Source organism: Homalodisca vitripennis, chromosome 1 (assembly GCF_021130785.1).
Source record: "Homalodisca vitripennis isolate AUS2020 chromosome 1, UT_GWSS_2.1, whole genome shotgun sequence".
Taxonomy (NCBI): domain Eukaryota; kingdom Metazoa; phylum Arthropoda; class Insecta; order Hemiptera; family Cicadellidae; genus Homalodisca; species Homalodisca vitripennis.
In genome coordinates, this window is record NC_060207.1 from 169,873,043 (window position 1) to 169,889,292 (window position 16,250).

Here is a 16,250-nt window from a genome sequence, read left to right on the forward strand (position 1 = left end):
TACTAAGTTGTATTGCTGCAAAATGTACTGTATTCTTTACACTTTAAAATGCTCTCGGTTTTTGATTCAATGAATACTAATGAGATGTTATAGTACACAATACCGATATCTAAAGGAGATAAGAGACAGGTTTAGTAAATCTGTCACACCTTATTTGAGCTTTAATTTAAACAGCCTTTACCTCGAGACAACAAAGGCCTTAAATCTGCTTCAAGTCAAGAGATAAATTGACTTTGATTCGATTCCTGTCACTATGGTGGCTATTGTATTGTACTCACGACAAAAAAATTAAAAGCGCCATCTTATTTTTATAATATTTCCGAAATAATCATGATTTTTAAGTATATTAGAAACACTTATATAGTCTAAAATGGTGAAAATTATTTCCATTTAAACTATTCTGATTAGTAATAAAGAGATTTAACTATTTTTGAAAAATACTGTAGTAGTAGTTACCATAATAGACAATAAATAAAATAACACTAGTAATATAATAATATAATAGTTTCAATAATATGAAGCAAACGTCACGTATGTACTCAATTATCAGAAAACTAGTAGGAAAAAATTATTAATTTAATAATGGGTGTATGAGTCTGAGGTAGAAACTAAGCGTAATAATAGCGTCTTTAACACTTTTGCTTGCGATTTAACTATTTACCAATATAAAATTAAATCGCATAAAATCAATATAAAACTATTAAATATTTATTATAAACCTACCATAATGAAGTATTGTCCCATTTATGATATTAATTAGGACGTTACCCCATCAGTGTTAAAAAATAAGTAATATTCGAGTTTACCTGTTTTGACTAATCAATGACAAAGATCACGGTTCTGTTGGGACATGAATCTGTAACTGTCACTGAATCACCATGAAACCAAATTAAATTGGTTATGGTTTTACACGACCCGTTTGAAGCCTGTAATAGTGTTTTGACACATATATGACAAAGACTGCAGTTAGCAAGGCCATCAATCTGTGACTGTCACTGAATCACCAGTTATGACTTTACACGACCCGTTGAAAGCCTGTAACAGTATCGTTTTGACAAACATGTGACAAAGATTGCAGTTAGCAAGAATATCAGTCTGTAACTGTCACTAAATCACTAGCTATGAATTTACACAGCCCATTGAACGCCTGTTACAGAATTGTTTTGTCATACACATGATAGAGATTGCAGTTAGCTAGGTTATCAAGTTGAGTGTCACTAAATCATTTGGTACAGTATTATTTTGTTTGACCCAAAACATTCTTAAATATCATATATAAACACAGATTTGTATAAGATGTTTTTAACTACGTTCCTCTTGGTAAATAAATAATTTTGGGTTAATGGAAAATATTTTTGTTATTTACTAACGATAGTTAAAGTGCATTAACCTGTTTTATATAGATCAAGTGCAGAGTTACTTGAACTTTCTTGTTCTACTTAAATCTATTATGTGTCATGTTTGACATTATGAAACGAAACTATCATAGTAACATACTATTGTTTAATTAAAGAGAGATTTAAACATACATTTTACAAATTAAATAATTTAATATTGATATGCAATAGATGTAGGTATAAAATACATTGAGAATTAATTTAGAAAATTAATTTTAGACATTGTCTCGGAGAAAACTCTAAAGGCAAAACACAAAATAACTGGTCATACGTTTTTAAATATAAGATGGAAAAAAAATAAATAATAGTTTAAAAAACTAAAAACACGCTTTTATAGCTAACCAAACTAAAAAATAGAAAATCATTTTTAATTGCAAAGAGTTTATATTATGGTAGTAGAAGGCAAAACAATCATTCATAGTCAATCACCTCAAAATAAAATTATAATAAAATGTAAGTTAATAACAGAATAATTTAATTCAGAGTAAAAAGCGTGGGGTGCTCGATATATTAAATATTACAATCATTCTATCGGTAATTATCTTTGAGAGGAGACTCATGAAATGTAGTAAAATGCACCCCACGCTTTTTACTCTTATTTATTTTTCATTTTTAGTTCGATTAATCAATTAGTTTCTTGTGGAAATGTGGTTTTCTTACGAATCATTCCGCAATCTCATCATTTCATTTAAAGCTTTACTATTGCATGGGATATTTCCTGTTAACTTAGAGCAATCAAGTTCTTCAATCCGAATACCGTCTAAAGATCTTACTCGACTAAGTGCTACATAGGCTTGTCCAGCAGCAAACTATCGCGAGCCTAGATCAAGGATGTCGGGTCGGACAGGTTTTTGCCCGCTTAGTCCGTTTCCGTCATCGGTGCCTCATTAAAGGTTCTGTGCTATTAATAGCTACCAACGGGGAAATAGCAACCTGCATCGCCTCAATATGACTCCTCGAGCTTGCACTTAAGATGTCGGCTCTCATCCCTGGAGACTCGGAGCTTCGCAGTTCTCTTTAGATTATTTATTGTCGTAAAAATCGAAGGCTGGCATCTAAGCTACCAAGGAACTGTGGCTGTTTGAAACACCTTTGCCGGACTTGAAGTATGTGAAGTATTTAATAAACGTAATGTTTGCTAGTATATATCATTTATCATTCTTACTGAGCTGTATTAAAACTATTTCTTATTTGAAATATACTATTATAAAATGTTACACCCTTAACTAAGTTGAATTTTTCGTATAGTAAATCATTTTATATTTTTATCATATAATTGCTATATTCTGATATATATATATAATTTCAAAAAATATTGAATCGCAAAAAGAACTTGCTCCGCCGGGACTCGAACCCGGATCTCTCACTTGCCGGGTGAATGTGCTATTTTTCTTTGATATCTAAAAGTGAGGGCTCTGTGGTGTAATGGTAGCACATTCACCCGGCAAGTGAGAGATCCGGGTTCGAGTCCCGGCGGAGCAAGTACTTTTTGCGATTCAAACATACACATACATAATAAAACAAATGGTTATTGTAGTTCAGTTGAATATACCCATATTTTGGTACATTTATTATTTAATTTATTAGCTATACATCTTCGGTAATGTGTAAAATAACTAAACTGTATTTGTTAAACTTTATTTATAGTAAATAAAATTGAAAATGCAAGACAAATTTGGAATATTGTTGAAATGGAATTAGTTAAAAACGCTAAAGGCTTTGTCTGATAAAAACACTATGTATGTTTCTGTAAAGCAACAACTCAAATTAGTATTATGTAATGTATACTAAACAAAGAATATGCATGGATCGTGTACTTAGAGATATGGCTGTCAAGGAAACCACTAAAAATGGCAGAGCCTGGATGGTATAATATTACTATATTAAGAGTCAGCACATCCGAGAATACCGAGACGAATGGAGAATTAAACGCTGGGTTAGCGCAGATATTGAATGGAAACTTGAACGCTGGGTTAGCGCAGATCGCGCGCTAGCTCTATCACAGAGGATCTATGAAAGAATTTATTAATCTGGCGGTCCTAATAAGGATAATGGAAAACTATGATCAAATTATTGCATTGTCATCGGTCCTTGATACGTATGCAAAGTTTCAAATTAACCAGACTTCTGGAAATTGGTGAAAATTATGCTCAAAAATTCCGTTACATAGATACAACCGAAGCTAATAAAAGCGTGTTAAAAAGGAACACCAGCGGTTGATTCCTTTAGAAAGTCACCTAGAAATTAAGGAAAATTTTATTTTCTTCTCGTTATTTGTAAATTTACGATATTATTATTTTAAAATCAAGTATAATTTATATCAACATAATTCATGTTATAAGACATCTATAGAAAGTAGCTAATTAAATCTTAAGTTCTTATACGATAAAAAACTTATATCGTACTTAATATCGTAAAAAAGTCATTAGAGCTACAAATGAAAGAATAAAATTCATGAAGTAAATCAAATAGTGTGGACTTTTGAAAAATGAAATATTTCATAACAAATATTAAGTTATAGACATGTATCAACAAAAATTATTAAGTTGTTAAATACATCGTACTATCACAGTCAACACAAATAATATAATATTACACTCAAAATCTGTTTCTAAGAAATAGAAATGAAGCTCTCACATTTATTAGAATATTAATGATGTCATTATTTTATAGTTGTATTCAAAGCAATTTCATCGCACCTTTTCTAGGAAAACCAGTCCAACCAAACATTTTCAAACGTACAATGGTAAATTATCGTTGGCGTAGTATACAAGCAGTGTTAATGAAGTTGTGTTAGCGGAATGTCAATGTGTTTCAGAGAACCCAAGCTAAACGCGATGTGCTGGGTGCGGATTATACCGACTGTTGATGTTTGCATATCAGATAAACTACTCGACCCTCTGTGTTATTAAGGGGGTTGAATCGTAAAAACACCTCAACGGTATCCTTCTTATGCTTCATTTTATATAACACCAATTAGTTCCATCATTTACTTTACCTTGAATTCAAATTACGGTTATGCTTTAGATATTAAAATTAATTTAAATTGTATATTATAATAGTATTTTACAGTATGTAATATTTCAGATTTATAATACAGTATATAATACGTTTATAGTTCACTTAGTGAGACAGGAAAAAGTAAACCCCATTTCTCATGTAATTTCGTTGTGTAATATACTCCCAAAAAGAAGACTTTGTTTATATGATCGAGGATATTGTGTTAATTTTTTAACATGAAAGAGAACAATAATGTTTAAACGTTATCCTACTGTATATTTCAAAGAAAAGGTACATTTTTCACAGCTTTTTTGGTAGCTGTGGGTAATTAGAAATGCCTTTGGCTTTCCAGAGAGTAGACATTGATTCGTTAAGAGGATTTTGAGTCAGGCTTTTTATTTTTTTAAACTAGCTAGCTAGATCTATTTATGTGTTCAGAGTTAACCCATTCAATTTTAATATAATTGCCTAATTTTAATTAATAAAATGTAAAGCGATGTGATCTCTGTTTTCTTCATTTCCTGATAGATAGCGCATGATAACAACGTTTTATGCAATAGCGCGGTGTAGCGGGTACTGATAAACGAATCAAGCACACCGAGCGTGCCTGCTGCTTGGATGGTAAACCGCTAAGCCAGCTTATCCTTCGTTACAAGTGGCCCACCTACGCAGCCATTGATGGTCGTTCGGAAGTCACCTTAAGCAGTTGGTTCGTAGGTTAATTGTTAGAGGACACCATAACCGTAACTTCGCCTGGTAATATAAGATATTCTTTACGATACTTTTCTTAAGTACAACCAAGTTTAGCATTAGATGGAATATCTCTTCGTAGACTAAAACATGATCAAAGGCAGCACTGGTATTACCTAGCCTGTAAACGTCACTTTAATATTTAGTTGTAATCCTGAACGTTCGATATAGTACACAACATGCATTTGAAATCAAAATTTGTACAACACCAATGTAACAGACAGTGGGATGTGTCACATTAAGAATAGCACAATAGCACTATGTGCTATAGTTTTAGTTCATGAACCAGGTACTTGTCCATTCAGAGCTTGCAGTTAAATTATGGAGGGTATTCGTAATTTCAAGGAAATTAGATCATCAGTGATAAGGATACATTCAGACCGTATACGAACCGCTGATACACCAATCCAGCAGGAATATCCATGCTGGCATCAGCCCTTTTGGCATTACTCACTGTCATTACAATTACATAGTTTTAGTGGCCCAAGAATAGTGCTAGAACAGCACTAGTAATGCCATATGAACAGGTTGATAATAATTCAGAAAATGAAATACACCGATCTTGTGATTTAACGACTATTCTGTGACCTAACTCTAAAAACATTAATAAGGGTGAGGAGTTGGTAAACAATTTGTGAATTTCATATAACACCCGTTTCCAATTCAGTGGAGCAAATAAAACGTTATATATTGAGAAAATTGTACAGAGCTACATCGGCATTAAATCGCACATCAACACATTTACTTGAGTGTGTTATCTTACGGTGTGGTAACCTTTTAATTCATTACTCTACCTGACCAAAAATGATCTTCTAATTGTTATTTTATTATAAATGAGGAGTAGTTATAACCTGCACATTATTAATATTTATATGATCTTAACACGTAAAATACAAATGATTGTTATATAATTCAATTGTTATAGGTGCTAGAACCGTGTTTAATACTTTTAATACTAATAGTACAAAAAAAATTCAATTAATCTTATGGACAATAAATATTCCTTAAGTAACATACATTAATTAAATATCTATAATTAAACAATTTTTACTTTTTTTGGTACATCTAACTTCAGAAATTGCTCTAGATCATAATAAAAATATGATATTTTGTTGGTGGTCAGGAAATGAGCATCAGAGGATAGCTTTTGATTTTTTACTTTTATTTGATTTAAATTTAATTCAAAAGATATAAAATCATAATCAACATTTACATCTGTCAGTTCTAAATGATCGTTGATACGGATTAGGTTACCTTCTCCTTCTCATTAGACCAGAAATGTGCTGTCGAATATAAACCCTGTATCGAATAAAGGACACTTTTCTGACTAGCAATATTAAATGAATTTGACTATTAGATAAAGGTATGATTTCAGTCAATACTATTACATCTATAAATTCTAGACTATTATTCAAACTCAATAGTAATGTATATAAACTTTTAACAAAGTTTAGTCTTAAAAGTTTTGTTAGATTTCAGTCGTAAATTTTTAATCTTTATCCTATCTGAAACAATTTTAAATTTAGTGTAAATATTTATTTCAAGTTCTTCTAAATCTATTTCTTATATGTAAGAAAAATTGTTTTTGGGAATGTTACCTGTAAGTGATTTGTCCTTGAGAAGGGCATGTTTGTGGGTATCCTTTTCATATACTTTTATGCTATATTAATCAAGTATCCTCTCTTAACCGTCCTAATAGCTCGTGAATCTTAATCTCTCTTCATCATAATCTTGTTGCCATTGGAATATATGTACTTGTAAGAACGTAAACTTTGTCTTTCATTTCTTTAGCTTTATCATATGGTCATAAAAGTATGGCGGAAGATAGTCATTGAAGTAAATGGCCCTTTCTGGATTGTCCACCTAACTTGAGTTGGTGACTACCCGCACTCTATAAATTAAATTGTTAATTGTCTACTTTAGTTCGCTTACCAAAGTGACCATGGTATTACTTCTTGACGAAAGTTTCTCCTTCTCCTTTTTTAACATATTCTTAAGAAATTTCTTCAAGGCTTAACAAGTGGGCTCGTCACCTTCTATTTCAACATCTTGTTCTAGGCTTCTCGCCCTAGTTTTAAAAGTGGAGGGTTTTCAGAGTAAATATTCTTAGTTGTACATTTTTTTAGGGTTTTAACTTTCCGGGCAGATTTCTGAAGACGAGCACATTGATAGTGTAACCCGGCCTTACACTGCCCACATTCTACAAAGTCTCCATCCCCTGGTATTGGTTTTGAACAGATTCGGCAAACAAAGATCAGCTTGAAAGTATCCGAGGTTCGATATTACAAAAATTCAACTAGTAAAACGCGTTTGAGCAAAGAATATCTACATCCAGGATTACCAGGCTAGATTCTAGCCTCAAAGTGAGCTAAACTTTTCATTATCAATTTAAACTTATGTTTAACTTGTTTTAATTTAATGTTGAGTTTAGCTCCATTTCACCTTCCGCTTAGTGTAACGTCTGAGATCTGATGCTCTCATAGACTAGACACCTGGAATCTGGAATCAACGTCCGTCTGACCAGATAAAAAAGTCGTTGGTGAAGGTCAAAAGGATCGCTTTGCATCGTTGCGACATCAGGAAAATCTAGACAACCAAAAATTATTCTAGATGAAGAGGATTTCTCATGGTCTCATCAGGTGGACAATAAGGTGCACTGAAAGGTTTATACATGATCACAAAAACGGAAGAGTAACAGTTTTATATAACGTAACATATAACGTAGCTATGGTGAGAAATTTTGATTCAATACGGCTGTTGGGTTCAGCTTTATTATACCTTCTGCTTAGTGCAGAAACATGTATACAATACGTGTACGTGTATTAAAACAATATTCGTATTGAGTAAATACATTCACTATAGGCACGCTATGAGTAAAACTTTCATATATTGAGGTTCTCTGAACAAGAAAAATTATTTTATCGGGATTCATAGACAGAATCCTCCATTCATATAAACGAATATTCTGAAATAATTATTATCTAGACAATAATACCTTTAATTTTCACACACTAATATAACAGGAATATTAGCTGTTTAAATTTTCAGTTTAAAAAACCGGAAAGAAATATGCCTGAAACAAATCACTAGTATATTTTCCTTGCACAATAAAAGTATATACCATAAAACCAAAGGCAGAAAATAAAATAACATCGTTAAGGTTGCCACAGGTGACTTGTTGTCACAGGAGAGTCATTATTCAGAGTACTGTTAAACTGTTTTATTGAGTCCTAGTTTACAGTTTCTGTCTTCTCTATATCACCTCTATCCTTCAGAATGAATAAATATTACATTTATTAACCTTAAATAATAGAATAATACAGAAATTTCTCGCCAAATTTTAAACCTAAAATTCAAATTCTTGAGTACTTTCAGTAATGACGCATTGTTATATTGGATGGTTACTTTCAACCTTCAATGTTAATTCACAGATCAAAAAGTTTAATTCAAATTTTTAGCCCTTATCTCCATAAATTAATACCATTATCATAAACGTAAATGTAGAGCACTGTGTATCAAAACGTAGATATGTTATTTAAAAGTTTGTGTACTCTATTTCTGGTTCTTTAGTTATTTTAAATAGAGGGTGTTTATTGGATAGTAAGATATAAACAGTGACAAAACTTGAATGACAAAAAGTCTAGCGAAGAAATCCTTATTCCCTTGCCAAGATGTTCTCGATTATCTCCAGTAAGAGAATCCTCATGAACAACAAATACCTCCTAAGTTTCCTTATATCTGTCAAAGTTGTTGGTTGAACTTTCTCTGAACTCCATTCTGTATCTCTGCTTCGAGCCAGATTACCATTGCAACTCTTTCTTTAAATTGTGACTCTCAAATAAGAACACGAACACAAGATTATCGAGATAATATAGACAATTAAAATTACAATTCAGAAAATTGTTTTATTTCGATGCTATGCGATGGAATAAAAAAATCGAATCAAATCAAAAAAACATCTTTATTTCCATAAAGAAATTTTGAAATCATAGGAGCACAATTTTACATTTATAATATAAAATTACTTCAGTAATTAACACCAAAACATAAAACTGCAAACAAATAAAATAATTTTATATAAAAGCCAGGAGAGGAAGATAACCTAGAATCCTAGCATCAGTTGTAAAACCTCCCCTACTACACTGCAAAGGCATGGCTGTTATGATCGGCTTTCAGGGAACTCGATACCCCATAAATACTGCCACCAAGATGTGTGTTATCTGAAGTGCTGAAATTTATTATGAAAAAAACCATTACAAAACAAAGTGCCCCTTGGAATTTATTTTATCTAATAGCTTCAAATGTACTTCAAGGCTCTGCAACAACAAAGCATCAATAGAGTTTATGACTCTTTTAGCAATTCTAAAATGTAATGTATCATCAAAATTGTACTTCAAAGTGAATACTATACAACTTTGAATTAAATTAGATCCAGACATAAAGTATATTAAGTTTTAAGAAAACTTCTTAATAAATATTTCTTTTTTAATATGAAATCTTTAATGTCGATTACAAATTTGTAAAAAATCATTATCAGCTTCTATATTTTATTGGAGTAATAAATAAATAAATATATATATATATATATATATATAAGAAAATTTATATTACATTTTTTCTTTTTATTAGTTTTCAAGAATAATTATTAAACTAGTTTTGTAAATAATTAAAATATATCTTCTGTTTCTAATTAAGTTGCCAAACGTGTTATTATTAACTTAATTTTGTCAAATATAACCTATTAAGATCGATGGTGTAAAATGTATTTAATGTTTTAAAGTAATGCTACATAGATGGCCCCTGTAAATGTAAATGCCCTTATAACCGACAAAGGCTGAGATAACTCTCAACTGACCACAAGAGCTGTTTACCGCTCCCCTAGACACATTAGCGGCCCTAAACCACCGCCTGTTGGCACATTAGTGGTCGTTATGCAAATGGAGAGGCCGCTTCTTACATAAACAGTTAATATCTTATCATTAAAATGTCTAGTGTAAAGCATTAAAATTTAGCACGTTTTGAAATGCTTTGGATAACATTTTAAAATTTGGAGAAAGCTATACAGAATTATGTAAAATTCATAGACAATGTATGAGGGTTCATAGAAGTAGATGTAATAATTATTATTTCAAAATGTATAGTAAAATAATAATTTACATAGCAAGATAGTATTGATGTAATCTATTTAAGTTCTAGTTTATGAATCAAATATAGTTATGGCAAAACCAATTTATTGTTTTATTGATTAACATTTGTTACTGTTATTAACATGGCATATTTAAATAAAACCGCATTCTCAGGACATAATTTTTCCCAAATAAAATTTCAATAGTGTTTTCTCTGTAAAAAATATAATAAAATTAGTGGACCAGTTGTAAAACTACACAAATCTAACAACACAATGGTTATGGAATGAATCTAGCTCTTTTAATATTTTAAAATTTATACGAGAAGTGTATATTACTTAATGTTCTTAATACAGCCAAAGTGCTAATAGTTATAAGAATCCCTTAAAAGTAGTTTTTTCTGTATATGTTTGTTGTGTATGAGTTGATACAGTGTATGTAGAACTACATCTTCTTTCTTCTGACAGTGAACAAGAAATTGTTCTTTTATAAGATGTTTTTGAAGTTAAATATTGGTTAATGAATAGCGCACAATCTCGATATTTGTTATCTGTTAAAGCTATAAGGGTAGCGACTAACGAACCTTTGAAGGTTTCTCTTAACAAAGGCGCTAGAGTGTGTTCCATGTTAGAAACCATTCAATTACCCACAGTTCTGAGAAGTAACTCTTACAAACGACTCTTCTGTTGTCATTTGCATTCAGGCTTTTGAGATTATTCACTACATTTGCATTTAATCTGTATTACCTTTCTGAAATAATAAGACATTTAAACACCCTTATTAATGTAGTTTCTAGTGAACAAACAAATAACAAAGAAATCGGTTTCTTAGAATGAGTCTCGCACCATCTGATTAGTTCCAAAAAACAAGTTAGAAATACCAGATATAACTTTTTTTATTTCGTGTATCAGGATTAAAGTTAGTCAATAATATTAAAAAAAATAATTTTGTCACAAATTTTTAGTGTAATAAGTACGTTGTTTTCTATACGAGTAGATAAATTGTTTATACTCATATATTAGTTTTTATTTATTTATAAGATAAAAAAGGTAACCAAGATTTAACATTACTATGGGAATTATTTCCATTAGAAAAATAACAGTTTAAGCAGTAAGTACGACTTTGTAACAAGATTGTCTGGCTTTTAAAATAGTAATACTTAGCCTCTACATTACTCCATAACCCATTCTTGCACCATTAAGTTAAATATCAATGGTATAAAATATTTGAGCAAACTCTCGTAGTTCTACAGATATTCAAAAAACCTGTTAAGAGGTATAAAAATAGAACAGTGAAAAGTATAACAAAATTTTAAAACGTTATACATTGGTAAACATCTAACCTAAGTATTTAGTCCAGTCATTGAATGTTGAAATGAGGGGTGTATAAGGAAAGTCAATAAGTGTAAGCAACCAACTGTAGGAACTTGTTCCGGGTACCTGGTAGTTACCCTTACTAAAAGTCCTCAATCCTAGGAGTGGCTGAAGATAATGGAGGGAAATTCAAATATCAAATTTTTTTATTTATCGCCTTTATCTCGGTAGAAGTTGGTTAAGCAATACCTTTGCACGTATTACAACTGATAAAAAGCAGGATAAAATGTCCAAAATTTCTCGTTCGTAAAGAGAATTTTATGTTATCGTTAATAACAAGTAAGCACTCTTAAATTGGTAATATTTTTAAACCACTTATGGCAACACATTTTTTGCCTAAATTCTGTCTCCAGTGACTTAAGGCAGCATCCACAATTCAATTTTTAATTTGGGTTTTGAAGAAAATAGAAAATTGTATCTCCTGAGCTATATTTTTACAATGTTATATGAATGTAATCGTAAATTAGAGTTTTAAAGATTTTTACTGGAATGAAGGATTTATGTAGGAGCCTGCACTAAATAAAACATTATTTTCTGTAAACTTTTAAGTGCAGTAACATCACTTTGGTTCATTCTCACCAGTTTTCCATCATTCCTCGTTCGTGGAATATGTGTTGTGTAATATTTCTTGCTTCCGTGCAACGACATTGCTTGGATATATTCTCGTCAGTCTTCCATCAATCCAAGTACATAGGACTTGTATTGTGTTATGCTATTGCACAGAAACAAATAGTTCTCTGTTGTATAACTACAAACGTGTTCAAAGGTTTATTCTTTTTAAAAGTGGATTTTTCACGAGTTACCGTTATATTCTAGTTGATTAATTAAGTGAATTCTTATTAATGTGCAAAATTACACAAATTTATCACAGAGTTAACTATAAAGATTAAATTATTCCGTCGTTCAATCAGGAAAAAACTAAGTACTCTACATAAAATTGTCTTTCATCTATTAGCCTTCCTTTTTACTGTATTACTTTAATAAATCTGCAATCTAGTATAGTGTAACTGTGTGAAATTCCTTTTAACAATAAAAAATCCAAATTAGGTACAGGCTGGTTAGGATTATATTCAAATAAATCAGAGACAATTTCACGTGATAACCTAGACATAATAGATTAATATATTTTTTAGGAGAATAGTATATACATCTTACTTATATTACACTGCAAAATAGAAGGATTTGAATTTAGTGTAGAGATTGAGCTTGCCACACCAAATGTTTCACCTACGGAAGTGAAGTCAGGGAATATTACTTCAGAAATACATTTTTTTCTAGTGTAGCCTAAACTAAACGTGATTTTCCAAAGGATTTAATTTGGTTTTATTTGTATTCACCAAATTTTACGTATTTCACGAGTATACCCTAAATAAAAGCATGTAAGTATATAAGTTATAAGGAGTATATATCCACAATTAAGCTAATAGGAACTTGTCAAGCAGGTTTATCTGACATTAAGTTATGTACGGTTTCCCAGAGGGCCTCTAGGTTAATTATAGCTAATATAGGCCTAATCATAGTCTATTTCAGATAATTGTGACTATCTTAGTCTTGGTAAATGTAACACTCAATCTATTTAATTAATTACAATTGTCGATTAGTTTAATAAACTTTTATATGATGTGACCTTCCCTTCGATCCACACTATCAAAATTTAGCGTTTTCCTTGAATGAGAAATTGCGTTTTCTCCATGATTAAGGTATTAGAAAATGAACGTTGTATAATTATCAATAATTAACATACTTTAAGAGAACAAAAAATCTTTCTTAGTAGAGCTGAAATAAATGAAGCTTTTGAAGAGTAGTTAATACAGCGAATATCGGCTACAGATAGCCTCTGGAAATGATTATGGTAACAAGCTGTTCTTGCCCAGGAAATGTCCGTCACGAATAAATACGACTTCTTTAAGATATGGAGGAGAAAACACTACAGGGTGCTTTCTTCTTAACGCATGAAACATTAAGACATTTAAAATGCAATAATTTAACCTCAAGTATAAAATATTGTTAAACTCAATTTATGCGTCCTTTAAAATATAGAAATAAGTTGTAAAAATATATAATAAATTAAACGTAAACATCCTACAAAAAGCAATAATTAAACAGGATTAATCAATATTTACTACTTCTATTAGTGATGGCTTAAGATATTTATGCATAATTCATCACTAAACGTTAAATACTTAAAAATAATTAAAGTAACAGTATATTTTAATTTAAATAACGGTAGTCTAACTTGTTTTAATAAACTATCAGTCTTCTGCATAATACATAAATATAAAATTTTAAGTGTGAAAGTTTATATGTTGTATGACCACTCATTATATATTTTCAATTATTTTATATGGTGTTTAAGACCCTGGAGGCTGTAGTAGTATAACATAATATATAATGATTTCTTAAGAATTTTAAAATCAATTTATTATATTATTGGCTATGTTTATAATTACTTCAATAACTTTTTCAATTTAATTTTCTACTCACAAATTCTAAAGTGAGTATTCATATGAAAGTTTCAGATATCAGGTATTTCGTTTTTTGAGCTGCACTGGGAATAGTTTAATGCATAGTTACACGGGAAACATATTTTATACTACCCGTTAGTTATCTGCATACAGGTAGAATATGGTTGCATGGAATACTGGAAACTCTTTGACACAGAATACATTGAGTTCTTTCGGGAAATACATCTTGTTTATAAAATTCATAACTTAAACTCCAAATGGAATGGATGCGAAAACCGTTTAATGAAATTAGGTTATTAGTAGCGCATTTTATGAATGGAATGTAATAGCTACTACAAAATAGAAATCAAGTATTTTCATGTTATTAGAATCTCAGCACTAATATTCACTCTACATGATAAGAATGACTATTAGATATATTTAAAGTGTTACTTTCATCTCAAAGAGTCGTAGATAAAAATAAATGATAAGATTTTAAGATTGAAGTACACAGTATAACCTGTAACAGGATGTATTTGCCCTTCTAAACCTTCAAAGACTTATAACCCTGGTGACCTTGTGAACAGGTTATTACATAGAAATTATTACATAATTCTTTCAACCTTGTACCGAACCCATCTGCATGACACGTTATAAGGTGTCTATACGAGTCTAGTTATAATCAATTGCAAATTATTGTATATCTTTTTATTCCCTCGTTTTATTAAACCGGTAATCGGATGGGAAATCTTAAGTAGTTCTAAAAAGAATTAATGTGTTTTCGTTATTTAATACGAGAAACATCACAAAAAATCGACATGTGCATGTTTGATCAAAAATCGGATGCTATAATACTAAAATTCTTGCAGTTAATATAATAATGTGCAATATCTACATTATGATAGCTACCATCCTATAAGAGCTAAGAAGCCATGGTTACAATAGGGGTAGAATAATTGACAACGAATTTCTGTTGCATTGTGATTTGATAGTCGGAGACCAATCAAGGTGACGATATAGTATTATTTTAGTGGTGAATCCGTTCTTTTTTCAAAAATCGTTCTGAGTAGGATTTTGTGTAAGTAGATATTTTATATTTGAGTTAAGATTTTCTTATGGAACATTTATTGTCAACTAATGTTAACTTCATTTTACAGGGAATATTGTATTATAATGATACAAATTAATTAAGAAGGAATTTGAGCGTACTGCTTTTGGAAGGAACTCAAAATTGCAAGATAGTACAAGTTATAGTAAGATTTGTACAAATAAACTGTTCAACTTAAATTAAAATTTTTTCTAAAGAAATGTAATATTCAGAAGTCATAATAAATTTAATATATCGAGACTTTAAATTTGTTGCCAATAATTTTTGGAGGAAAATGGTTTCATTATTTTTTTCACTTTTAATCTGTGCCAGCTTAACAGGATTTGATTCAAGATTTAATTCAGTTTTATTGAGCTTCGCCTGTAATTGAAAATAGGTACATTTTATTTTAAATTAAATTAGAACAGCATTTTGTTTGAATTTTACGAGAATAATTCGTTTTAGATAGATTTTATTACGAGTCAGGAAGTTTAACTGTAATTTAACTTATTTTATTTAAACGAAAAACGTTTCTTTACAAAATTGTTACAAGACAAGAGACCCTGTAAGTGATTAGTGATTAAATCTAAATATTTGAGATATTATAAAGATTATCTTATTGAACGTTTTTATTGTGAAGTTTTAATGAACGGTCGTTTTATAAACATTTTTTTAAGTAATTGGAGAATGTATTGTGCTGTTTATCTTCACTAATGACGATTACGGAATCATTTTTAAACTGAAAACAAAAGTGAAAATAAACTAATCAGAAACATCAGGTACTGGTGGAAAATGTACAAATTCGCTATTATGAGAACCTGGACAACTAGAACTCTTAAAACAAGATATTGAATAGCGTAGGATGTAGTGGTCGGGGTTTTGTTAAAATTATCAAAATTATATCAATATGGGTATTCATTGCAAGATCTTACTCAAAAATTTCATCGTTGGGGATTAGATATTTTATAGCGTAACATGTTAAGGACTTACGCATTATATTTGAGAAGGGTTTCAAAAGCATAGTTATAATAAGATCCCATTGAGGGATTCTTATAAGCAGGTAGCCCATGAAA